The sequence below is a fragment of the Hordeum vulgare genome, chromosome 4H (assembly GCF_904849725.1).
Source record: "Hordeum vulgare subsp. vulgare chromosome 4H, MorexV3_pseudomolecules_assembly, whole genome shotgun sequence".
Taxonomy (NCBI): domain Eukaryota; kingdom Viridiplantae; phylum Streptophyta; class Magnoliopsida; order Poales; family Poaceae; genus Hordeum; species Hordeum vulgare.
In genome coordinates this window covers 433,178,086-433,205,187 of record NC_058521.1, presented here as the reverse complement: position 1 = coordinate 433,205,187, position 27,102 = coordinate 433,178,086, and positions in this window count along the sequence as shown.

The window sequence follows — 27,102 nt, the reverse complement described above, 5'->3', positions numbered from 1 at the left end:
ATGAAGACTTTGATTCTTAATGGAACTTTGACCTTCCAAATGTGCAAAGCCTTGAGAATTGGGCCTAGGTCATCTAAATCTAAATACATAGGTTTCACTGAAAATATGCCATTCTTATTTAATTTCCAATGAATCCTGTCAGCCTCATCAGAAAGGTTGATATCCATCAACCTTTATGACTAGATGCAACCACGCTTCCCATCGATCTCCTACCAAGGATCTCCGGAATTGTATATTTAAAGGAATAGATTGTAATACTGTGGCAACATAAGCCTCCTTGCGTGTGCCTTGATTCCTTTCTTGATGGTATATCGTCTTTCGATCGCTTTTTAAATTTATTCTTTCCATTTTCCTCTGTTTCAATTGTAGGACAATGGATCTGAAAGTATTTATATTCATTGCTGCAAGAAATTAAAGGTGTTAGATATTCTTTCTCTATATCATCCAATTATTGAGCATTTAGCTTTGGAAACAGTAGTTGAGTGAACTTTGCCTAGCCTGTTAAACTGAGTTATTAATCTGAAAAAACCAAGGGCAGGCTTAGATTTTTGGCTTCATAAATATTAGTTGTTTAATTTTTCATCTAATTGTACATTTTGTTCTTTTCATTTTGTGGGTACTCTCTTTTCATGAACTGTAAGATAGAGAAATACAAAAAAGCTTTTATGTGAGTACAGATTTATATATTTTAGTTCTACCCATTCATAAACCTCACTATCGTTTATTATTTGCCTTGATTGATCTTGATGAGTTTTTATTTTCTCAAATATTTCTAATGTTTTTTCACAATATTGCTATTTTTAAATCTTATGATACGAGCCTTTGCGAGAGAGTTTCTTTAGGAGTCATGTCACAATCAATTGGAATCATGTATCCATCAACCATTCTAATTCAAAACCCATACATGTTTGAGAGTGGAAGTCGAACCAACTAAAAGTCCATTGGACCTATAAAAAAAAACCCTGAACACAGTACTTGGAAACCAACCATATATTCCTCTCTTCAGTTACATATTATTATTTTCGAAAATGGAGCGGACTAGCAAAAGCTGCAAGACGTGTGGGGCTGAGCAAACCCATGTTTGTCATGCTCCTAGCTCGCTTCCATGCCAACTTATGTACATGGCTCAGTGAGCTGATGTAATCCCATGCTCTAACACTCTTCTTTTATCAATAAAAAGATATGCTATCTTTGCGCATTCGCAAAAAAAAAAAGCAAAAGCTACAAGAAAGTGCAATAGTTCAAAACAGTGGAAACCAATCTGGAAAAATTAGGTTCATATTCCTAACAAATATAAGAGCCCAAACAGTGAGAAAATAAATAATTTGTTTCCCATGACTAACAAATATAAGAGCCAAAATAGATGGAAGCTGCAACGCGGGTCATCAATGATCTATATAATAATATAATAAAAAGGAAATGCTCATCGTTAGCGTACGTACGCACGCACGTACGTCGATCGGTCGGTCGGTCGGCTACAATGTGCAGGAAACAAGGGCCCGGAGTACGTAACGTATGCTGTAATCAATAGGGTGGTGTAGCTCGAGGTGTCTCGCGAGCGTTGTCGACGACCCACGCACCCAACGCCTGCATCTGTGTGTTGTACATTGTACTGTAGTGCAAGTACTCTCGACACAAGTTATAGAAAATAATACGAGTTGCAATTGGATTGCTTCCTCGATCGGACATGCTAGCCAGCGAGAGCTATGTTTATCTTTGTCCTTTTTACAGTACGTTTATGTTGTCTTGTTTTGGACACAAGCGGTGGCGTTGATCTCCAGTAACAGGCCTGAGTTTTGCATGCATGCTTTCGTTACGCGCACATTTGTAATTCCTCTATACCACATTATTTATAGCTGGGATATTTTGTTGAAATTAGTAGTGGGCCTTAGTTCAATGAAAGAATTTCAGAAATCTCCAAGGACCTATGTAGGTGGTGGCATGACAAGGTGGTGGTGGCAAGTTTAGTCTCATCCCGCTAGTGGAGAAGAAGTTGGACCCCTTTATAAGGGTCTCTCTTCTACATGATATTGGACATTGAGAAGAGAAGGAGCCCTCGTGCACTCCTCCTCCGCCGCCCGCCTCGCCACGACGCGGGTTGCGGGAATGAGCCGAGCCGAGCTCATACCTACGCACTTATTTTTTGTCGGCCAGGAACGGAGAACACGTAACAGACACGGCACGATCCGAGACGTCGGATCATGAGCTGTTACCGACTCGGACGTGGGTTCGGCCTACGTCTCTCCGCCCAGCCGCCTATATAAGCAGGCTAACGCCAACCCTAGCCGTCACGAGAATCAGATCACATCTCCCTCACGCGCTCGTTCCCTTGCTGCTGCTACCGCCGGCGACTCCATCCCTTCCGCTGCGTACACGGTCGACGAGAGAGCAGGCCTCCGAAACCCCGCCTCTCCGGTTGCTGTACGGGGAATAGGGGCGATTAGGTTTTTAGGGAGCGATCACGAGACTGCTCGGCTCCGTCCGTCTACTTCCTCTACGTCCGCATCGTCTCCGTCAACACCATGTCCACCGACGCCGACCGTGCTGTCGCCGAGAAGGCCGAGGCCGACAAGAAGGCCGCCGAGGACGCCGCTACTGTCGCCACCGCCGCGGGGGCATCTGCATGGCCTACTAGAGGGTATAACGTGCTTATCTCTCTCCTCATTACTTCTATATTAGCAGTACTAGCATCATGTGTAGATTTGTCTACTATTTGCGTAGTACATGCCTGTTTAGATCAGTATCAGTATGTAGTTAATTCTGTCAATGCCATGCTAGTCATCTATTTATGGATTAAATTAGTCGAAAAATTGCTATTAGGTTGGGTTACTGCCATGACAACTCATGTGGATCAGTATGTAGTTAATTCTGTCAATGCCATGCTAGTCATCTATTTATGGATTAAATACTAAAGATGAGGCTCTACACTACTTTAAAATCTATAAGGCAGAAGTTGAGAATCAACTTGAAAAAAAAATTAAACGAGTCCGGTCTGATCGTAGTGGAGAGTACTTCTCAAACGAGTTTGATTCTTTTTATGCGGAACATGGCATTATTCATGAGAGGACGCCTCCCTATTCACCCTATTCAAACGGGGTTGCTGAACGGAAAAACCGTACTCTAACTGATTTGGTTAACGCCATGTTAGAAACATCGGGTTTATCCAAGGCATGGTGGGGGGAGGCTATATTGACCGCGTGTCATGTCCTGAATAAGGTTCCTACAAAAGATAACGAGGTCACTCCTTATGAGGAATGGTCGAAGAGAAGGACGACGCCCTCGTACTTACGTACTTGGGGCTGCTTGGCGAAAGTCAATGTGCCGATCCCCAAGAAGCGCAAGCTTGGACCAAAGACTGTGGACTGCGTTAATTTGGGATACACTAAGAATAGCGTAGGCTATAGATTTCTAGTAGTGAAATCTCAGGTACCTGACATGAAGGTCGGTACAATAATGGAGTCAAGGGATGCTACATTCTTTGAGGATATTTTTCCCATGAGAGATATGCAAAGCACTTCTAGACAGGAATCTGAGAGAACTCCTGAGCCTGCTATTCCTATGGAATATTATGAACAAACACATGATGAAAATCCTGAGGAGGATAACGAGGAAACCCTTGGTAGGGGCAACAAACAAAGGACTGCAAAGACCTTTGGTGATGATTTCCTTGTATACCTCGTGGATGATAATCCCATTTCTATTTCAGAAGCGTATGCTTCTCCAGATGCTGATTACTGAAAGTTGCGGTCCGTAGCGAGATGGATTCCATCATGGCTAATGGGACATGAGAAATTACTGATCGTCCCTATGGTTGCAAACCACTGGGATGCAAGTGGGTGTTCAAAAGGAAGCTTAGGCCCGATGGTACAATCGAGAAATACAAGGCTAGGCTTGTGGCTAAGGGCTATGCCCGGAAAGAAGAAGAAAATTTCCTCGACACTTATTCACCTATGGCTAGACTGACCACCATTCGAGTACTACTCTCATTGGCAGCATCGCATGGTCTTCTTGTTCATCAAATGGATGTTAAGACGGCTTTCCTGAATGGAGAGCTAGACGAGGAAATCTATATGCAACAACGAGATGGCTTTGTGATAGATGGTCAAGAAGGAAAAGTGTGTAAGTTGCTGATATCTTTATATGGCCTGAAGTAAGCACCTAAGCAATGGCATGATAAGTTTAATACAACTCTGACATGTGTTGGCTTCGTTGTTAATGAAGCTGACAAGTGTGTATACTATCGCCATGGTGGGGGCGAATGAGTTATACTGTGCTCGTATGTTGATGACATACTGATATTTGGAACCAACCTCAAGGTGATTGAGGAGGTTAAGTCCTTTCTGTCTCAAAACTTTTAGATAAAGGACCTTGGAGTGGCTGATGTTATCTTGAACATCAAGCTCTTGAGAGATGATGAGGGTGGGATTACACTTCTGCAATCGCACTATGTTGAGAAGATCTTGAGTCGATTTGGATATTCAGACTGCAAAATTTCTCAAACACCATATGATCCTAGTGTGCTGAGTCGAAAGTTCAACGGCAAATCTATAGATCAATTGAGATACTCTCAAATTATTGGTCCGCTTATGTACCTAGCTAGCGCAACGAGGCCTGACATCGCATTTGTTGTGAGCAAACTGAGCCGGTTTGTTTCCAATCCGCGTGATGTTCATTGGCGTGCTGTTGAAAGAATTATGCGCTATCTGAAAGGTACTATCAACCACGGACTTCACTATACAGTATACCCGTCGGTACTTGAATGGTATAGTGATGTGAATTGGATCTCTGATGCTGATGAGATGAAGGCCACTACTGGGTATATGTTTACTCTTGGAGGTGGTGCTGTTTCCTGGAAGTCTTGCAAGCAAACGATCTTAACGAGATCGACAATGGAAGTAGAATTAACAGCATTGGACACATGTGGTGTCGAAGCAGAATTTCTTCGAGATCTTTTGATGGACTTGCCCGTGGTTGAGAAGCCGGTTCCGGCTATCCTTATGAACTGCGATAATCAGACAGTTATTGTCAAAGTGAAGAGTGCAAAGGACAACATGAAGTCCAACGAACATATAATAATGAGATTGAAGTCTGTCAGACGTTTAAGAAGCTCCGGAGTGATAGCGTTGGATTATATCCGAACAGCTAAGAATCTGGCAGATCCCTTTACTAAAGGGCTATCTCGTGTTTTGATAGATAGTGAATCGAGGGAGATGGGTGTGAGACCCACATGAGTTGCCATGGCAGTAACCCAACCTATATGATCGGAGATCCCGTGAAGTAGGACCTGGGAAAACAAGGAAGTGGTGAACTGAGGAGAGTAACTTTACTAACCCACTCCGTTGGAGATGCAATACTCTCGGATACTGTATGGTAGGATGACTACTGTCTTAATGTGTTCTAAAGCTTATGTGTATGCAAGATGTCCTACAGAGAGATCTTGGGAGGAACACACCTATATGAGTCTGACTGCTGGTTACTCATACATCCATTTTGCATCATGTTTTCATGTTGTTATTTATCGCTTCTTGGGCTGTTATTTCACTTCACGGTAAAATTCTTATGCCTTTTCTCTCTTATTTCGCAAGGTTTACATGAAGAGGGAGAATGTCGGCAACTGGAATTCTGGCCTGAAAGTGGAGCAAGTTTGAGATACCTATTCTGCGCAACTCCAAACGCCGTAAAAATCAACGAGGATTTTTTTTCCTGATTTATAAAAAATACTGGACCGAAGAAGCGCCACAGGGGCGCGAGGGGTTGCCCACAAGCCTGCACGATGCAGCCACCCCCAGGCCGCGCCATGAGGGCTTGTGGGCAACCTGCTGGCCCACTTGCCCCCCACTTCTGCTATATGAAGGGTTTCGTCTGGAAAAAAAATCAAGGAGTAGCTTTTTCGTGGTTTCGCCACCGCCACGAGGCGGAACTTGAGCATAACCAATCTAGAGCTCCGGCAGGACGATCCTGTCGGGGAAACTTCCCTCCCGGAGGGGGAAATCATCGCCATCGTCATCACCAATACTCCTCTCATCGGAGGGGACTCATCACCATCAACATCTTCATCAGCACCATCTCATCTCCAAACCCTAGTTCATCACTTGTAACCAATCTCCGTCTCGCGACTCCGATTGGTAGTTGTAAGGTTGCTAGTAGTGTTGATTACTCTTTGTAGTTGATGCTAGTTGGATTACTTGGTGGAAGAGTTTATGTTCAGATCCTTGCTGGTACTCATTACCTCTTTGGTCATGAATATGATTATGCTTTGTGAGTAGTTACTTTTGTTCCTAAGGACATGGGATAAGTCATGCTAATAGTAGTCATGTGAATTTGGTATTTGTTCGGTAATTTGATATGTTGTATGTTGTTTTTCCTCTAGTGGTGTTATGTAAACGTCGACTACATAACAATTCACCATTATTTGGGCCTAGAGGAAGGCATTGGGAAGTAGTAAGTAGATGATGGGTTGCTAGAGTGACAGAAGCTTAAACCCTAGTTTATGCGTTGCATCGTAAGGGGCTGATTCGGATCCACTAGTTTAATGCTATGGTTAGACTTTGTCTTAATTCTTCTTTCGTAGTTGTGGATGCTTGCGAGAGGGGTTAATCATAAGTGGGATGCTTGTCCAAGTAAGGGCAGTACCCAAGCGCTGGTCCACCCACATATCAAAGTATCAAAGTAACGAACGCGAATCATATGAACATGATGAAAACTAGCATGACAGAAATTCCCGTGTGTCCTCGGGAGCGCTTTTCCTCCTATTAGACTTTGTCCAGGCTTGTCCCTTGCTACAAAAGGGATTGGGCCACTTTGCTGCACCGTTGCTACTTTTGTTACTTGTTGCTTGGTACGAATCATCTCACCACACAATCACTTGTTACAGACAATTTCAGTGCGTGCAGATTTTACCTTGCTGAAAACCACTTGTCAGATCCTTCTGCTCCTCGTTGGGTTCACTCTTACTTATCGAAAGGACTACAATTGATCCCCTATACTTGTTGGTCATCAGTCACGGTCTATGAGATAGGGGTGATCTCTAGTAAACTCATGAATAGGCTAGGAGTATGACTCATATGCTCCACCCGAGGGGTCAGCCTTCGGTAGCCTAGTACTAGTAAGACTTGCGGTGAAGCTTTTTTACGCCAAACTGACAATTCAAGGCATAGTCCATTGTTCAGTTGTAAAGGGGTGTAGCTACTTGTTCTAGGTGAACCTCAACCTTAAAAGGTCTTCACTGAAATGCTGGTATATTAAAATAGTGATTGGAACGAGGGAACACGATGTGCCCTTGAGATCTGGTGGGGGATTGTTGAAATTAGTAGTGGGCCTTATGCCCATAAGAGAATTTCAGAAATCTCCAAGGGCCCATTTAGGTGGTGGCATGACAAGGTGGTAGTGGGAAGTTTAGTCCCACCCCGCTAGTGGAGAAGAAGTTGGACCCCTTTAAAAGGGTCTCTCTTCTACATGCTATTGGGGAGTGAGAAGAGAAGGAGCCGTCGCGCACTCCTACTCCGCCGCCCGCCTCGCCATGCCAAGCCTCGCCACGACGCGGGTTGCGGGAATGAGCCGAGCCGAGCTCATACCTACGCGCTTATTTTTGGTCAGTCACGAACGGAGAACACGTAACGGACACGACACGATCCGAGACGTCGGATCATGGACTGTTACCGACTCGGACGTGGGTTCGACCCACGTCTCTCCGCCCAGCCGCCTATATAAGCAGGCTAACGCGAACCCTAGCCATCACGAGAATCATATCACATCTGCCTCACGCGCTCATTCCCTTGCTGCTGCTACCGCCGGCGACTCCATACCGTCCGCTGCGTACACGGTCGACGGGAGAGCAGGTCTCCGAAACCCCACCTCTCCGGTTCCTGTACGGGGAAGAGGGGCGATTGGGTTTTTGGGGAGCGATCACGCGACTGCTCGCCTCCGTCCGTCTACTTCCTCTACGTCCGCGTCGTCTCCGTCAACACCATGTCCACCGACGCCGATCGTGCTGTCACCGAGAAGGCCGAGGCCAACCAGAAGGCCGCCGAGGACGCCGCTGCTGCCGCCACCGCCGCGGGGGCCTATGCATGGCCTAGTGGAGGGTATAACACGCTTATCCCTCTCCTGATTACTTCCGTATTAGTTGTACTAGCATCATGTGTAGATTTGTCTACTGTTTGCGTAGTACGTGCCTGTTTAGATCAGTATCAGTATGTAGTTAATTCTGTCAATGCCATGCTAGTCATCTATTTATGGATTAAATTAGTCGAAAAATTGCCTATTTACTCAGCAATCCAAAAACCTAATATGTGTAGGAATTTTTCGGTAAGTGGCTTTGCTGCCGCACTGAAACCGGATAAGTTTACCGGTACGTACTTCAAGCGTTGGTAGACAAAGACCACTTTATGGCTCACGGCTATGAACGTGTTCTGGGTCACCGGTGTCTCCACGGATACGATTGCTCCTGAACAGGAGAAGGCGTTCAGAGAGGCCACCGTTGTGTTTCTCGGAGCAATGCTTAGCGTGATCGGTGATAAACTGGTCGACGCATATTCACATGTGCGTGTCGCCAAGGACTTGTGGGAGGCGCTCGAATATAAGTTTGGGGCCACCGATGATGGGAGCAAGATGTATGTTATGGAGCAGTTCCATGATTACAAAATGGTCGAGAACAGTTATGTATTGGAACAAGCTCATGAGATAATATGCATTGCTAAAGAACTTGAGGTTCTGAATTGCGATTTACCGGGCAAGTTTATCGTGGGGTGTATAATCGCTAAGCTCCCTAATTCCTGGAGGAACTTTGCTACTACTCTGAAACATCAGAGGCGTGAATTCTCAGTAGAGGACATCATTGGCCATCTGAGTGTTGAATAGAACTCGAGAGCAAAGGACTCGCATGGAAAAACGGTGGAAGGTTCTTCTGTTGCCAATATGGTACATCAGAGGAACTTCAATTCCCACAAGCCTAAGGGGAAGAATTCTGTCCAACAGAATACCGACTTTAAGAAGAAGGGTAAGAAGCCCTTCAAGAAGAACAAGAAGGGAGATGGCTGCTTCAATTGTGGTTCTGAGGAACATTGGGCCAACAAGTGCCCAAACAAGTACAAGAAGCCAGGGCAGGACTCCAAGTCTGCCAATATGATTGTGAGCAATAATCAAAGTGGCACATCTCGGTACGGTAATTTGTTTACTGTATTTTCGGTTTGTCAATCTACCGATTGGTGGGTGGATACAAGTGCAAATATTCATGTGTGTGCTGACATCTCATTGTTCTCTTCTTACCAGGTCACAGGTCGAGGGTCCGTATTGATGGGGAATGGAGCGAGTGCTTCTGTTCTTGGTGTTGGCACGGTTGATCTGAAGTTTACTTCAGGAGGGATCGTGCAGCTGAAGAACGTGGAGCATGTCCCCGCCATCAAGAAGAATCTCGTTAGTGGCTCCCTTCTGTGTAGAGAAGGGTTTAAGTTGGTCTTTGAGTCTAATAAAGTAGTTGTTATGAAATATAGACTTTTTGTTGGAAAAGGTTATGAGTGCGGAGGTCTGTTCCGCCTTTCCCTCGCAGATTTATGTAATAAAGTCATGAACAATATTCATTCGAGTGTTAATGAATCTGAAGTTTGGCATTCACGTCTTTGTCACATAAGTTTTGGTGTTATGTCACGGCTAGCAAAACTGAATTTAATCCCAACTTTCACTTTAGCCAAAGGTTCTAAGTTCCATTCGTGTGTGCAAGCAAAGCAACCTCGCAAGCCTCACAAGGCTTCAGAGGAGAGATACTTGGCGCCCTTAGAACTCATACATTCTCATCTTTGTGAGATGAATTGTGTGTTGACTAAAGGTGGAAAGAAATATTTCATGACATTGATAGATGATTCCACTAGATATTGCTATGTATATCTGTTAAATACTAAAGATGAGGCTCTACACTACTTTAAAATCTATAAGGCAGAAGTTGAGAATCAACTTGAAAAGAAAATTAAACGAGTCTGGTCTGTTCGTGGTGGAGAGTACTTCTCAAACGAGTTTGATTCTTTTTGTGCGGAACATGGCATTATTCATGAGAGGATGCCTCCCTATTCACCCTAGTCAAACGGGGTTGCCGAACGGAAAAACCGTACTCTAACTGATTTGGTTAACGCCATGTTAGAAATATCGTGTTTATCCAAGGCATGGTGGGGGGAGGCTGTATTGACCGCGTGTCATGTACTGAATAAGGTTCCTACAAAAGATAATGAGGTCACTCCTTATGAGGAATGGTTGAAGAGAAGGACGACGCTCTCGTACTTACATACTTGGGGCTGCTTGGCGAAAGTCAATGTGCCGATCCCCAAGAAGCGCAAGCTTGGACCAAAGACTGTGGACTGCGTTAATTTGGGATAAACTAAGAATAGCGTAGGCTATAGATTTCTAGTAGTGAAATCAGAGGTACCTGACGTGAAGGTCGGTACAGTAATGGAGTCGAGGGATGGTACATTATTTGAGGATATTTTTCCCATGAGAGATATGCAAAGCACTTCTAGACAGGAATCTGAGAGAACTCCTCAGCCTGCCTTTCCTATGGAATATTATGAACAAACACATGATGAAAATCCTAAGGAGGATGACGAGGAAACCCTTGGTAGGGGCAAGAGACAAAGGACTACAAAGACCTTTGGTGATGTTTTCCTCGTATACCTCGTGGATGATAATCCCACATCTATTTCAGAAGCGTATGCTTCTCCAGATGCTGATTACTGGAAAGTTGCGTTCCGTAGCGAGATGGATTCCATCATGGCTAATGGGACATGGGAAATTACTGATCGTCCCAATGGTTGCAAACCAGTGGGATGCAAGTGGGTATTCAAAAGGAAGCTTAGGCCCGATGGTACAATCGAGAGGTACAAGGCTAGGCTTGTGGCTAAGGTCTATGCCGAGAAAGAGGAAGAAGATTTCTTCGACACTTATTCACCTGTGGCCAGACTGACCACCATTCGAGTACTACTCTCATTGGCAGCCTCGCATGGTCTTCTTGTTCGTCAAATGGATGTTAAGACGGCTTTCCTGAATGGAGAGCTAGACGAGGAAATCTATATGCAACAGCCAGATGGCTTTGTGATAGATGGTCAAGAAGGAAAAGTGTGTAAGTTGTTGAAATCTTTATATGGCCTGAAGCAAGCACCTAAGCAATGCCATGATAAGTTTAATACAACTCTGACATCTGTTGGCTTCGTTGTTAATGAAGCTGACAAGTGTGTATACTATCGCCATGGTGGGGGCGAATGAGTTATACTGTGCTTGTATGTTGATGACATACTGATATTTGGAACCAACCTCAAGGTGATTGAGGAGGTTAAGTCCTTTCTGTCTCAGAACTTTGAGATGAAGGACCTTGGAGTGGCTGATGTTATCTTGAACATCAAGCTCTTGAGAGATGATGAGGGTGGGATTACACTTCTGCAATCCCACTATGTTGAGAAGATCTTGAGTCGATTTGGATATTCAGACTGCAAAATTTCTCAAACACCATATGATCCTAGTGTGCTGATTCGAAAGTTCAATGGCACAACTATAGATCAATTGAGATACTCTCAAATTATTGGTTCGCTTATGTACCTAGCTAGCCCAACAAGGCCTGACATCGCGTTTACTGTGAGCAAACTGAGCCTGTTTGTTTCCAATCTGGGTGATGTTCATTGGCGTGCTGTTGAACGAATTATTCGCTGTCTGAAAGGTATTATCAACCACGGACTCCACTATACAGGATACCCGTTGGTACTTCAAGGGTATAGTGATGCGAATTGGACCTCTGATGCTGATGAGATGAAGGCCACTACTAGGTATATGTTTACTCTTGGAGGTGGTGCTGTTTCCTGTAAGTCTTGCAAGCAAACGATCTTAACGAGATCGACAATGGAAGTAGAATTAACAGCATTGGACACATGTGGTGTCGAAGCAGAATTTCTTCGAGATCTTTTGATGGACTTGCCCGTGGTTGAGAAGCCGGTTCCGGCTATCCTTATGAACTGCGATAATCAGACAGTTATTGTCAAAGTGAAGAGTTCAAAGGACAACATGAAGTCCAACAAACATATGAGAATAAGATTGAAGTTTGTCAAATGTTTAAGAAACTCCGAAGTGATAGCGTTGGATTATATTCTAACGGCTAAGAATATGGTAGATCCCTTTACTAAAGGGCTATCACGCGTTGTGATAGATAGTGCATCGAGGGAGATGGGTATGAGACCCACATGAGTTGCCATGGCAGTAACCCAACCTATATGATCGGAAATCCCGTGAAGTAGGACCTGGGAAAACAAGCCAGTGATGAACTGAGGAGAGTAACTTTACTAACCCACTCCGTTGGAGATGCAATACTCTCGGATACTGTATGGTAGGATGACTACTGTCTTAATGTGTTGTAAAGCTTATGTGTAAGCAAGATGCTACCCTACAGAGCGATCTTTGGAGGAACATACCTATATGAGTCTGACTACTGGCACAGCTTATGAGATTGGGGTGATCTCTAGTAAACTCATGAATTGGCCAGGAGTATGACTCATATGCTCCACCCGAGGGGTCGGCCTTCGGTAGCTTATTACTAGTAAGACTTGTGGTGAAGCTTCTTTATGCCAAACTGACAATTCAAGGCATAGTCCATTGTTCAGTTGTAAAGGGGTGTAGCTACTTGTTCTAGGTGAAGCTCAACCTTAACAGGTCTTCACTGAAATGCTCGTATATTAAAACAGTGATTGGAACGAGGGAACACGATGTGCCCTTGAGATCTGGTTGAAATTAGTAGTGGGCCGTAGGCCCATAAGAGAATTTCAGAAATCTCGAAGGGCCCATGTAGGTGGTGGCATGACAAGGTGGTGGTGGGAAGTTTAGTCCCACCCCGCTAGTGGAGAAGAAGTTGGACCCCTTTAAAAGGGTCTCTCTTCTACATGCTATTGGACAGTGAAAAGAGAAGGAGCCCTCGCGCACTCCTCCTCTGTCGCCCACCTCGCCACGCCACGCCTCGCTACGACGTGCCGCGGGTTGCGGGAATGAGCCGAGCCGAGCTCATACCTACGCGCTTATTTTTTGTCGGTCAGGAACGGAGAACACGTAACGGACACGGCACGATCCGAGACGTCGGATCGTGGGCTATTACCGACTCGGACGTGGGTTCGGCCTACGTCTCTCCGCCCAACTGCCTATATAAGCAAGCTAATGCCAACCCTAGCCGTCACGAGAATCAGATCACATCTCCCTCACGCGCTCGTTCCCTTGCTGTTGCTACCGCCGGTAACTCCATCCCGTGCGCTGCGTACACGGTCAACGGGAGGGGAGGCCTCCGAAACCCTGCCTCTCTGGTTCCTGTACGGGGAAGAGGGGCGATTAGGTGTTTGGGGAGGGATCACGCGACTTCTCGCCTCCGTCCGTCTACTTCCTCTACGTTCGCATCGTCTCCGTCAACACCATGTCCATCGACGCCGACCGTGGTGTCGCCGAGAAGGCCGAGGCCGCCAAGAAGGCCGTCGAGGACGCCGCTACCGCCGCCAGTGCCACGGGGGCGTCTGCATGGCCTACTGGAGGGTATAACGCGCTTATCCCTCTCCTGATTACTTCCGTATTAGGAGTACTAGCATCATGTGTAGATTTTTCTACTGTTTGCGTAGTACGTGCGTGTTTAGATCAGTATCAGTATGTAGTTAATTATGTCAATGCCATGCTAGTCATCTATTTATGGATTAAATTAGTCGAAAAATTGCAGATTTACCTAGCAGATTTATATTAGTATCTTTCAACAACAAGTATTTAGTTACAAAGAATTCCCTGAGCCTCGATCTCCCCGCACCTCCCGACCTCCCTGATCTACAACCGCCCCCGCCTCCCCGACCTCCCCTGCAGCCGCCCCCCGCCTCCCCGTGCCGTGGCGGCTCCCTGCATCAGGGAGCCCCTCCCTCCTCCAAAAGCCGCCTCCACGTCCTCTCCCCTCCCCCGCCGTCGCCCGGGGCGTCACAAGGCAAAGCCCTTGTGGCGTGGTGGTGGCGGCAGTTTTCTCCTCGGATCAGCGGCGATGACGCAGATCAGCGGCGGCGACGGCAACAGTTTTCTCCTGGTTGGGAGGCGGCGCTCATTTCCGGCCAGATCAGCGGCGGTATGGTTGTGGTGCGGCAACGGCATAGTAGGGCGGCACCAACAACGACGGATCTGGCCTTGACTCAGTCTGGCTGATTCGGTGTGCTACCGATTTCAATCGCCGTCAGCGGTGCACTGCTCATGGACTTGATCTACAACACGAGGATGTCTGGGGCGCGAGCCCTAGGCTTGGTGGTGGTGGCCTTCTTCTTCGTCGGAGGTGGTCGGCCAGCTGGCTGTGCATGGAGTGGGGACGGGCGGCTGCCGGTGAAATCCGTGAACCGACTTCGGTCGTGGCGAGTGACGACGGCGCCTACGCGTCGTTACCTTCTTGAAGGCGTCACCTTTGCAATCTCCGTCTTTCCACTCGCAGTCCAGTCAATGTCGGGCTTCTTTGGCACCGTGGTGGTGCTTCGGCCGTTCAGGCGGCGGCGGCTGGGTCCTTTGATCTAGTCTCCAGCAGAGAAGGCGACGACCCGTGCACAAGAAGCTGGATGGAGTTCTCCGAACTGATCTGGGTGAAAACCCGCTCTTGGCTAGATGCCAAAGCCGGCGATGGCGACGCTCTACGACATCATTCCCTTCTTGAAGGCATCGTCGAGAAGAAGTTTTAGACCACTATCTGCTACCTTCGGGGGAAACCCTAGATCGATAAATCAGAAGACGGCGGCGCGCTTGTGTTGTCTCTCCCTTGGTGGCGTCATTCTTGGAGGTGTACGCGGGTTCGGGGGACCACTGGATGTTTTCTTCGGTGGAGCAGTGCTTCATCCTGCACATTGAAGGCGATGTTTCTTGATGGTGTGGCGCCCTGGTGATTAGGCGTCTGATGTTCGAGGATGGACTCGTGCAGGAGGGCGACGCTGTTTGGTGTCGTGGTGGCGTCGACGGCAGCCAGACTGGGCAAGGTGGATGCGTCAGTACAGTTCTGAAGATGGATTGATGGCAGTTGGCGGCGGCGGCCTCTGAGTGTGCGCCAGACTGGTGGGTGTCCCATACCCGGGAGGTGGCTTGGTTGGGGCATCAGGTCTTAGATGTTAGGTTTGGCTGCGAGGTCTGTTTGGTATTAGTCCCAGACTATCAACATCCCTTCATCAACTGTATAGAAGTAGCGACATATGTTGTCTAGACGGTGGCTTCAGTCTTACTGATGTATTACTTTGTAAGGTCTTTGTGAATAATTAATAAAATGGCTGCATGCATCGCTCATATGCAGAGGCCGGGGGTCTTCCTCCTTTTCTAAAAAAAAGTTACAAAGAAAATAACAGTCTTACCATGCCTGCAACTACGAGCACTCCTCTTCAGTTCGCATTTATTAGTTTCCGTAAAGATTTCTTTCCCCATACGCGTAGCATATATTTGAACTAACATAGAGCACGTAGGCTTTGTTAAAAAAATAGAGCACGTAGGCTTTGTTAAAAAAAATAGAGCACGTAGGCTTGAAGGCATCCCTATGAAGTATATATATGAGCAGTAAGAGCAAGTTTAACCGAGCGATCCATTTCGTCCGCACGTGTTCGTTTGTGTCGCTGTAGACAATAATCTCAGCCTAACACGTTGCCTCATATGAACGCGCGTTCATTTTTTGTGTGTCCGCTGTACATTTCACGCTTAAATTTGAACCGGATTTGTGTCTGCACGGACACGCAACGGACGCGCGCGACGCCTACCCTTCTCATCCCCCTCGCATTTCCGTCGGCGTCACAACATCACAAAAATCTCCTGCACACTCTCGTGCGTGCCATTGACGACGATGCGACGACCCTTGACAATGTCGCTAGCCTCGCCTCCGCCGGTCCCGTCTCTCCCAAGGGCCCATGTAGATGGTCGGCGCTGACGAGGAAGAAGAAGGTTCTGGCGGTTCCGCTATCGCCGTGCATGTCCACCATGCCACAGAGCGCACGGCTTCCAGCGGTAGCACCCGCAAACCTCCCATTTGTCCAACTCTACGGGCTTCGGTTCACTGCAGGTGAGCGTCGTCGCGCCTGCCATGCCAGCGCCCATGGGCATCGAACTCAATGCGATAGGAGTGGGCGGTGGATTGTTCTCCGGGCGTGCACTCAAACGACACCGTGAGGTCTGAGCCGACGCCACGAGAAATGCCGGCAACTTGTTCAAAAGAATGCCAACTATGGAAGACGAGGTCAACCGCGTGTTCATGGAGGGCCTCACCTACGAAGGTGGTGGTGGTGGCATTCCCTTCGACCCTGCGAGACGAAAAGCCAAGATGGCCGCACCGCCTTCATGGCCGGGTAAGATGGCATGGTGTATTCATTTAGTGAAGACAATGGAGGCATGGCCGACCCCTTCATGGAGGACCAAATCGGATTGAGAAGCTCTTTCCCGCTAGATCACGAGTTTCCGAAAGACTATGGCCTAGACGAAAAGGATGATGAAGTGGACATCGACAGAGAGCAATTGTTCGATGAAGAGCTCCATGTCAGTGTCAAAACCAGCTGATCTAGAGTAGGGGTCCGAACTGTGGATCTTTGGATCGATGGATAACAGGGGATGAAGGAGACGATGTTTACCCTGGTTCAGACCCTCTTGATAGAGGAAAAACCCTACGTCTTGCTCCTTTTGTACTAATGAAGTAGTAGAGAGTACAGAATCGATCTATCTCGAGATTAGATGTTGTGCTCTAAACCCTAATCATAATGAGATTAATCCCCCTATGAACTACAACCCCCTGGTTTATATAGATACCATGGGTGCTAGGGTTTATAGAATGACAGTTACATTAAGGAAATGAATCTGCAGATCACCACGTTGCCTTGGATTGCATGCCAAGTCTTCGTAAGAGTCCATCCTGATTTTAGTATCTTCAATGATGATCGAGCGGCACAGGAGTCCGGCCCATAAGAACAGATAGGTTGGCCCGAGGACCCCCATAATCCCGGACTCCATCAGTAGCCCCCCAACTAGCCTCCGATGTCGCAGTCTAGGCTCACCATCTTCACACTTTGACAATCTTCGGCTTACGGGGGGAGTTCTTCCTTATGTTTGGCTGACAAGATTTCGGATCGTTCCTCATTCGTGATTGACGACACGTCACCGGGCCCACTAGAATGAATACTTCCCTCGTAAGGTTAACTGTCTCGTCGATTCATGCGTGCCAATGAGAAATGGGCGGTTCCTTCCCAAGATAAAAACAAGTAAGTTACTTATTATATAACTCACGCGTGCCCCTAGAAACGCTCCTCATGCCTTCTACACATCGAGAAGAACACCAGAGAAACAAAAATATGGCGAGTGTTCCAGGCTCATCCTCGCATCCTCATGGCTCCCTGCCACGTAATTGGGCTAGTTGTTCCGTCTCGCGCCTTCGTTTGTGCGAGCTTGAATTGCAGGGGTACTTTCCTGACTCAGAACTGGCACCTACCCGCTCCGGGCTCACCTCCAACAATGGCAAGGCTTTTCCACAGAACTTTCCCACACCCCACATGGGAAGAGAGTATGCTTCATTACGTTACTCTTATGAGGCCCGGTCTTCCCTATTCATGCCTTTTTACGGGGGTTACTGGAGTTTTATGGAATCCAACTCCACCACCTTACTCCCGGATCCATCCTCCACATCTTGGAATTTGTTGCTCTGTGCGAGATGTTTCCGGGTTGCAAGGCCAATATTGATGTGTCGAGGCAAATTTTCTGCCTTGTCCCCCAAATTTATGGAGAGACTATTTTCAAAAAAGGCACAACCAAATTATGGGGTATAGCAGGAATTGAGTATCTGGTAGGGACCCCGAGGAGAGCTTCCGAAGAGTGTACCTCAGAATGGTTCTACATCAAAGATGTCCCTTTGTTTGATCCTGTCCGGAGGGGTCTGCCCAAATTGTCAACGGCTTTAATTAAGAAGCGGTTGGACTGGCGCCCGAGGAGCCCTTATCAAGAAGATAGCTCAGAGGTAAAGTAGTTGGTTGCCAAGGTAAAATGGTTGGCACATTATAATCCTACCATGATTGATGTAAAGGCCACGATGATAAACCGATACGTTTAACCTCTCTAACAAAGGTCCCATCCCCTATGGCAGTACACTGTTTCAAGTAATGCCACTCGATACAAGTGCGAGGGTCCTGCCAGTCCAGCAGCATTGGTTGCCGTATTAGCCGAGCTCTACAAAGGATAAAAGGAGGATTTTATCAGTTCAAACACCAAGGAAGGCTACTTAAGTCATAACCCCATCAAATGGGTTAGTATAGCTTTGTTTCCCCTATTTTGGATTTTTATTTACAGCTACCCTTGGCTGATTGAATCCTTGAAACTTCTGCTCAAACAGGAATGGAGACGTTGGGTAGAGAAAATCAACTGCGCTCCTCCTGAGCGAGAAAACTATGCCAAGGACGACGATCCAGGATTCCATGATGATATACATAAATTATCTTTGATGATGATTTCTTTTTTGAGATGAGTGTTAATGGCTGTGAGGTTACCCTCCCAGGATACCTCCTTCCTTGACCAAGGGAAAGAAGGAAAATTCTTGCTAGAAAGGACGCCCGCTCGCTACGACGGGAACTCCTACCGCAACAGATCATCGCTCCATGCGCCAAACACCTGTCAATACTGAGTCTACCAAGCTCGTGCCGAACAACGACAGGTCCTTTAAACGTGCAACATCCACATGGACCACTTTGACTGCTCCTCCTGCCAACAGGTAACAGAATCATTGTAAGCCTTGCTTCTCCGATTAGCGACAAGTATTTACACGTGTTGCCACATTTTTATAGTAATCGAACACAACCACCCTTATCAACAATAGGGGGTAATGCGGAGGTCCCTTCGGTGAGTTAGCCTCCTGAGGATCATGAAAAGGTTTCAGTTACCAACTCCAAAGTTGAGAGCATATTGACCAACCGTTATGGAAAAGAATCTTTCGCCATCCTGAATTTTCCGAAGAGGAGTTTAATTCCTTGAGTTCGGTGGATGTGCACCTAGGAGACACCCAAGCAGCACTTGAGGGAGTTGCCAGGCGTGTGTCAACAAGTCTCAATGTATGTATTTAGAGTTTTGCAATGGTGTACAATTATCAACCCAGTAGCCCCCGATCATTGATCGGTCAGTATGGCCGATCTGAGCGTCTAAACACACTTGTGGACATGTTGTTTTTTAGGCCACAAGGGATAAAAATAAGGAGCTCTACAAGGACGTCAGGATGTACCGAACACAACTTGAAGCTGCGAAGGCCGAAGTGGAGCAAGTAAAAAGTTTCACAAGAGAACGCACGGTGAGAAATTTACTTTAAAATCATGTCCATGGTTTCTGAGTTATCTTTCTTAAACAAAAGTGTATTTTACAGTAGCTGAGTCTATAGGTCAATTGCAAACAGATCTGGAAGCGGCGAGAGAATCACAACGATACGCCGAATCTCAGAATGAGGCCAGCAATCACTCATTATTCCGAGGTATTGATGGAAAAAACTTAGGGCGGAGAAACAAGAACAAATCTGTCAAATTGAGAGTTTAAAGACTCAGCTCGCGCATGCCACCCAAGAGAACAAGAGATTAAAGGGTGGAATGTTCGGTAAGTAATATGTCGAACTCGTAAATATACGAATGTGTGGTATGAAATAAACAAATATTCCACTTTCCTTTATAGTACTCCTGACTGGGCGGCCCGAAGAAGAAGCCAGTTCATGTCATGGTGACCTTCTAAAAGAATTATCCATAGTTTATGAATGAGGGCAGAAGGCAATGAAGAGCATGCTCAAAGCACTATGGCCCACTGGGAAGCCTTCGGAAAGGATGGCCGAACTGACTGAGCACTTCAAAGGGGCTCGGTGTCGAATTGAATTGTGGAAAACATTGGCGTGCTAAGAAGGTTCTTGGGAGGCATGGGCAATGGTGAATACTAGGTTTACTAAGCTCGAACCCGAAGAGCCAGCACGAGTCGGGTCAGTAGGGCCCCATGGTCAAGAGGTGCCTCTTCATTTGGTTTATAATCAAATGATGCCCGCCGCACGCTTGTCGCAACAAGATTGTCACCTTGATGTAATAATAGACAACTTAAATCAAGAGTTAGATGTGTGATTTTATGTAACTAAGTACTTATCTCACTTTGTTCTCCATTCGATGTGCTGATACTGTCTTAACTGACCGTCTTCTTTTGCTTCCCTTGATAATAATTAGGGAGTGTGTTAGAGCATATTTCTCCATATGCGGTTTTAGTAATTGATGAAAATCTCTATGTCTAATCGTTGCCTTAAGTTATATTTGTAGGATTTGTCCATAGGCACTTCTTGAAGTCCATCTGTTGGTTTCAAGGAGTTTATATGATGACCAAGGTGGTATTCAAGGTATTATCGAAAAAATGGTCATAAAGACATAAGGTTGATCAAGACTAAGACAAAGCGTAAATCGAGTTGATCAATACACAAAGCGTACAAGTTGTACTGAGAGGAATCAAGTGATCCCATGGTATGGCAAGCATTGTCCATTACGCTTTTGTGTACTAACCCATGGTCTTCGTGAGAGTTCTATGTGGGGTTAGGTGTGTTTCCATGAGCTTGTGTCAAGAGAAAGATCTGATTCAACCCATGAAGTATGATATCAGGTGGTGTCGTCATCAAGATTGCAGTGTGCAAGATCAAGTGGAGCATCACGAAGATATCATGTGTGAAGCTTGCCTTCCATTGTGGTGGCAATGGACTTGTGAAGATGTGCTGAAGAATGGCTCACCCATAGTGCGTATGTGGGAGCAATAATCTAGTCCTCATCAATCCAACGCAATCAATAAAGGTGGTGCATCTTTAGGAAGTCAAGATCATCATCATCTACCTCAAGTGGACGAGGTGCATAGGTTTGCCCTTGATTGGTTTTTCTATTCTAGGACAGATTGTCGTACTGTCAAGGGAGGCTCTCAAGTGAGTAGCTTGATTGTATCACTCGTTGGGAGCTCAAACCATTTGCATCGTTGCATCATATTTCTTGGTTGTTGTTTGGTGTTTCTCTTTGTGAATATTAGAGCTTATGGTCATATTTATGACATGCTCAAGTTCATCAAAAACGAAGTTCATGTGCATCTTCTATGATGTTTTCGATGTTGGAGTTTTTGCCGGTTCTTCATTCATAGAGGTTCCACATCTCTATATCATTGGCATTTTCATTTTCGCTGCTGGATAGCTCTTCTCGTCGTGAATCCAACAAGCTTGAGATAGCTCAATTCAGAGCTCATATGCGAAAGTTATGGCAGTTCTCGGCAGTTTTTCTCTCTCAAGCGGAAGTACTGCTAGGGTAGAGCGGTCGTACCACTCTAGATGTACTGCCGCCCCCTTGCTGGCCTCTCTTCCTCTTATCTTTTTCTCTACGGCATCGTGGGGGCGTTTTCTATTTTTGGGTGAAAGTATCACCCAGGTGAAGCACGATGCACGTCCCCCCTCTAGGCGACATGCGCGTCCTTTCAGAGTGTTCCTTACCATGTAACATGTAAAACAGGTAAACAGTTCGGCGAACCAGGCAATCCGGTCATATGGTGCTAACAGAGAGATCATTATCCTGGAATACGAAAATAGTTCCTTTATGGGTTCCTTTCTTTGGTTTTCCGAATATTCATCGTATGCGCATGACGAGCATGTTAGGAAAATTATCCCTTGGTGATGATCACCTAATCATTGTCACCTTCCTCGTGCGTGACCGATTCTTTCATTAAGAACCCTAGCTTTCGGCTTCAACCGTGTGAGGTACGTATATGGATTACCCGGTCGTAACAATTATAGAGGTGCTCCCTTTATCCTCTAGCCGAACAATCGAGAATGTAGAGGATAAAGACATGAGCCAGGCAACCCAGCTTGGCAATATCTTAAGTCAAATTCAGTTCGAATCATGCATTGATTTGTGGCGCGTGCGTTTTTAACCCAAAGGTATTGTGTTGAAGCAAAATGGCCCGTAGTGAGTGATGAAAGAAGTTGCGGCCTGAACGGATACCTTCATCTTTATTTGATGGTATCCGGAGTAGGCGTCAAGGAAACATAATGAGTCTTGTACAGCGGTGGCATCAATGATTTGGTCTATACAAGGTAAAGGTAATGGATCCTTAGGGCAATCTTTATTAAGATCTTTGAAATCAACTCATAGCCGCCAGGATTTGTCCTTCTTTGGAACCATGACCAAATTTCTCAACCACTCGGGGTGTTTGATGTCTCGAATGAATCCGACTTTGAGCAATTTTGCTAGTTCAGTACCTATGGCTTGAGGCTTGGGCTCGGAGAAGCGACATAACATCTGTTTGACAGCTTTGAAGCCATCGATTGTGTTTAAAGTGTGCTCGGTCAGTCTTTATGATATTCCTGGCATGTCTCAAGGGTGTGATGCGAATATTCCCAATTTTCTCATAAGAAAGTGCGCAATGCCTCATCTTCCACAGGGTCGAGTTGTGCTCCAATGGACGTTGTTATCTTGGGATATGTCAGATGCATTCGAAATTTTTCTATTTCGTCAGCGGGCTTGAAGGATATGGACTTGGGTCCATTGCTAAGAGTTACATCATACTTGTTAACCATCGATCGCATCTCGGTGAGCTCTTCCACCGCAAGGGTTTCCGCAGGTGCCTCGAGGGCGAGCGTTGCAGTTTTGTTATCCGTGTCTCTTGTGAGGGTAATGACACCATTGGGCCTGGTTATTTTGAGTTTCATATTCCCACAATGCGGTATGTCATGAAATCTGGTGAAGGCCTCCCATCACAAAAGAGCGTGATAGCCGCTTTTCAAGGGTACAATATGAAAGACGAGTTCTTCGGACGTGTAATTCTCACTAGTGCCGAATAGTACATCGAAGGAGACTCGGCCTCTACATCGCCCTTATCTTTTGGGGATAACTCCTTGATAGGTTGTGCTTCTGCGTTTGACACGGGATCTATCGAACTGCATTTTATCCAAAGTTAGTTCATAAATGAGGTTTAAGCCGATGCCACCATCCATTAGTACCTTGGATAGTTTGAAACCATCTATAATGGGATTAAGGACCATTCCATGGTAGTCCTCCTCAGTAAAGGTTATAGGCGTGTTTGTCCAAGAGTTGGTGGCTGCCACCAGGAATACATGTTCGGTCTCTTGAAGAGCTCTTTTTCTTTGGTTATTTGAGTAGAAGGTCTCGTAAATTACGAGGATGTCGACACTGTTGTGTTGAAGTTCAGATGAATACTTTTGCAGTGGTGGGACCCCAATGATAACCTCTTTGCTTTTGGCCACCTACTCGACGACCCAAAAAGCTCTAAGGACGTGCGTCGAGTCAATGTTGGGTGATGCGGAATGTATAGGGCATGGATTGTCCAATAGTTTATAACCTACGGTTGGGGATCCATGTGAGGTCTTTTTCTTCTTCGCTGAGGGCCCACACTCGATCGATCATAGTTGGGGCACATGATTCCTCCAAGCTTTGTTGGTCTGCTCTACATGTATTAAGTCCACTTGTAATTGGTGAGACTACCACGTACTTTGTACAGCAGAGTAGTTGCGTAGCAATGTAGAAAGCTCGGTAAGGCAATGGGCAAGGGCATTTACGATTCCCTCCATAGGGCAGTTATGCTGGAATATGTCTATAACTTCCTAGCCGCTATAGTCCAGTATCTGGTTTATGGTTAGGAGAAATCTAGCCCAGAAGTGTTGGACTATTTCCCCTTGCTGTTGCCGGACGCAGTGGAGGTACCGCATGTTAGGATTTTTTGAGATGCTAAGATGCCGCCTAGATTGGGAGGTGGGTGCAAAAAAATTGGTGTTTCAATAAAACACGTGTCTTTGGTATTGCCAATTGTGTGTGACACTATTGAGGAGTCCAGAACGTCGGGTTCGGAGCCTGGACGGTTGGCCGGACACGACCACTTGTGCTCCGAGTTTAGTTCGGGGCGTAACTCAATTGTCGGATTACCTAGAGAGTCCCGGTTACCGGATACTAGGATATAGATGGTTCTGAGTTCCAATGATCGGGAGGGTGAACCTCCCGCTGGTTCCTCAATAGTGGCAATCAAGTGCATGATAGGTGGGATGTGGATTTCCTTGTCATCGGGTTTGATCCTCATCTGGCCGTAGATCAACAGTTTGTCATGGGATACTCCCATGTCCTGAATTCGACCAAGCAACTCGTCTAATTCCTTCACAATAACGGCGTCCATGCTTCCGAAATCCATGGGGTCAGCCCGAGGTGTCGTTGTTGTCGAAATATTCCGGGTCATGCCAGAGCTACGCTCACCCGACGATGATCCACATAAAGTACCTAGCTCGGGCCTCAAGGTTGGAGCCTGGTCGAGAGTCATCTCGAGGGCAATATCCACCTCCTCCGATGTCGAGGAATCGAAGGTGAAAGGCATTGTCAGAATAAGGTCACCCCGGTGATTGGCAACGAACTCTAAGTTCCGGAACCTAATCTCTTGATCGGGGGCGAGGCTTCCGGTCCTGTCTAGACGACCAGTTGGATCGACATGCGGTACGATGCTGCCGAACGCTAAGATCTCCCCAAGGACGAAAACGTACCCAACACGGATGTCATTTCTTATGATGAGACGAGCTATCGATCCTTCGGTAATTCCACAATGGGCTCTCAATGAAATCACCAACGTCGGTGTCAAAACTGGTTGATCTCGAGTAGGGGGTCCGAATTGTGGATCTTTGGATCCATGGATAACAGGGGACGATGTTGACCCAGGTTCGGGCCCTCTTGATAGAGGTAAAACCCTACGTCCTTCTCTTGTTGTATCGATGACGTAGTACAGAGTACATGATTGATCTATCTCGAGATAGGATGTTGTGGTCTAAGACCTATGAACTACAACCCCCTCGTTTATATAGATACCAAGGGTGCTAGCTTTTAAACTGTTGGGGAACGTTGCATGGGAAACAAAAAATTTCCTAAGCACACGCAAGATCTATCCATGGTGATGATCATCTACAAGAGGGGAGATAAGATCCACATACCCTTGTAGATCGCTAAGCGGGAAGCGTTAAGAAACGCGACTGTGGTTAATGTAGTCGAACGTCTTCGCGATCCAAATCGCAAGCCGACCTATGAACTCCGTCCCGATCTAGTGCCGAATGGAGGTCACCTCCGCATTCAGCACACGTGCAACTTGATGACAATCTCCACCTTCTTGATCGAGCAAGAGATACGAAGAGGTAGCTGAATTCTTCAGCAGCTAGACGGCGTGGCGGTGAAGGTGGTGGAGTGATACATCTCCAACGTATCTATAATTTTTTATGGTTCCATGCTATTATCTTGTCAACTTTGGATACTTTGTATGCATTTTTATATCTTTTTTGGGACTAACTTATTAACTCAGTGCCAAGTGCCAGTTCATGTTTTTCCGTGTTTTTGACCTTTTTCAAAGGAGAATATCAAACAGAGTCCAAACGGAATAAAACCTCTGAAAAGATTTTTTTCTGGAATAGAAGATACACAGGAAGCTTGAGAACCAAGGCAAAGAGCACCAAGGAGGCCACAAGCCCCCTAGCCGCGTCCTGGGGAGCGCCTAGCAGGCTTGTGCCCCCCCCCCGTGGCTCCTTTGCCCTACTTCTTCCGCCTATAAATCCCCAAAAAATCTGAAACCATAGGAGAGAGCCACGAAAATACTTTTCCGCCGCCGCAAGCTTCTGTCTCCCCAAGATCCCATCTGGGGCACGTTCTGGTGCCCTGCCGGAGGAGGGATTCGGACATGGAGGGCTTCTTCATCAACACCATGACCTCTCCAATGATGCGTGAGTAGTTCACCACAGACCTTCGGGTCCATAGCTAGTAGCTAGATGGCGTCTTCTCTCTCTTGGATCTTCAATACAAAGTTCTCCATTATCTTCATGGAGATCTATCCGATGTAATCCTCTTTTGCGGTGTGTTTGTCGAGATCCGATGAATTGTGGATTTATGATCAAATTATCTATCAATCTTATTTGAGTTTCTTCTGATCTCTTATATGCATGATTTCATATCCTTGTAATTCTCTTCGAGTTGTGGGTTTCGTTTGGCCAACTTGATCTATAGTTCTTGCAAGGGGAGAAGTGCTTGGTTTTGGGTTCATACCGTGCGGTGACCTCACCCAGTGACAGAAGGGGTAGTGAGGCACGCATCGTGTTGTTGCCATCAAGGGTAAAAAGATGGGGTTTATATCTATTGCATGAATTTATCCCTCTACATCATGTCATCTTGCTTAAGGCGTTACTCTGTTTGTTATGAACTCAATACACTAGATGCATGCTGGATAGCGGTCGATGTGTGGAGTAATAGTAGTAGATGCAGAAAGTATCGGTCTACTTGTCTCGGACGTGATGCCTATATGTATGATCATTGCCTTAGATATCGTCATGACTTTGCGCGGTTCTATCAATTGCTCGACAGTAATTCGTTCACCCATCATAATATTTTCTATCATGAGATAAGCCTCTAGTGAACACTATGCCCCCCGGGTCTACTTCACATCATATTTTCAGCCTTACACTTTTACTCTTTTGCACTTTCCACCTTCATATCTCACCTTGCAATAAATCGTGAAGGGATTGACAACCCCTTTGTAGCGTTGGGTGCAAGTTTGTTGTTTTTGCGCAGTTACTTTGGAGACTTGGCTTGATACTCCTACTGGATTGATACCTTGGTTCTCAAACTGAGGGAAATACTTACTGCTACTGTGCTGCATCACCCTTTCCTCTTCAAGGGAAAAACCAACGGCAAGCTCAAGAGGTAGCAAGAAGAATTTCTGGCGCCGTTGCCGGGGAGTATCAAGTCAAGAATAGTCTTCCTTCAATGTGTCAATTTCTGGCACCGGGGACAATTCTAAGTGAATCTTATCCAAGTAACTGTCGCAAACTCATCTCTTGCCTTTACTTTTTTCCTTTTTCGTTCGCCTTTCCTTTGCTTGTGTGCTTTGTGTCTTCATTATGCTTGCATCTTCGCTTGCTGAAAATCTATTGATATGGATCCTCATCCACTTGCTAATCTCTTTAAGAGATCCAATTATGTTGATCCAATTGCTAGTGAGTTTTGTGCACTCGATTATCTTTATGAAGTTTTGCTTGAGAAGCGTGAATCTGAAAATTGTGATGAAATTTTTATG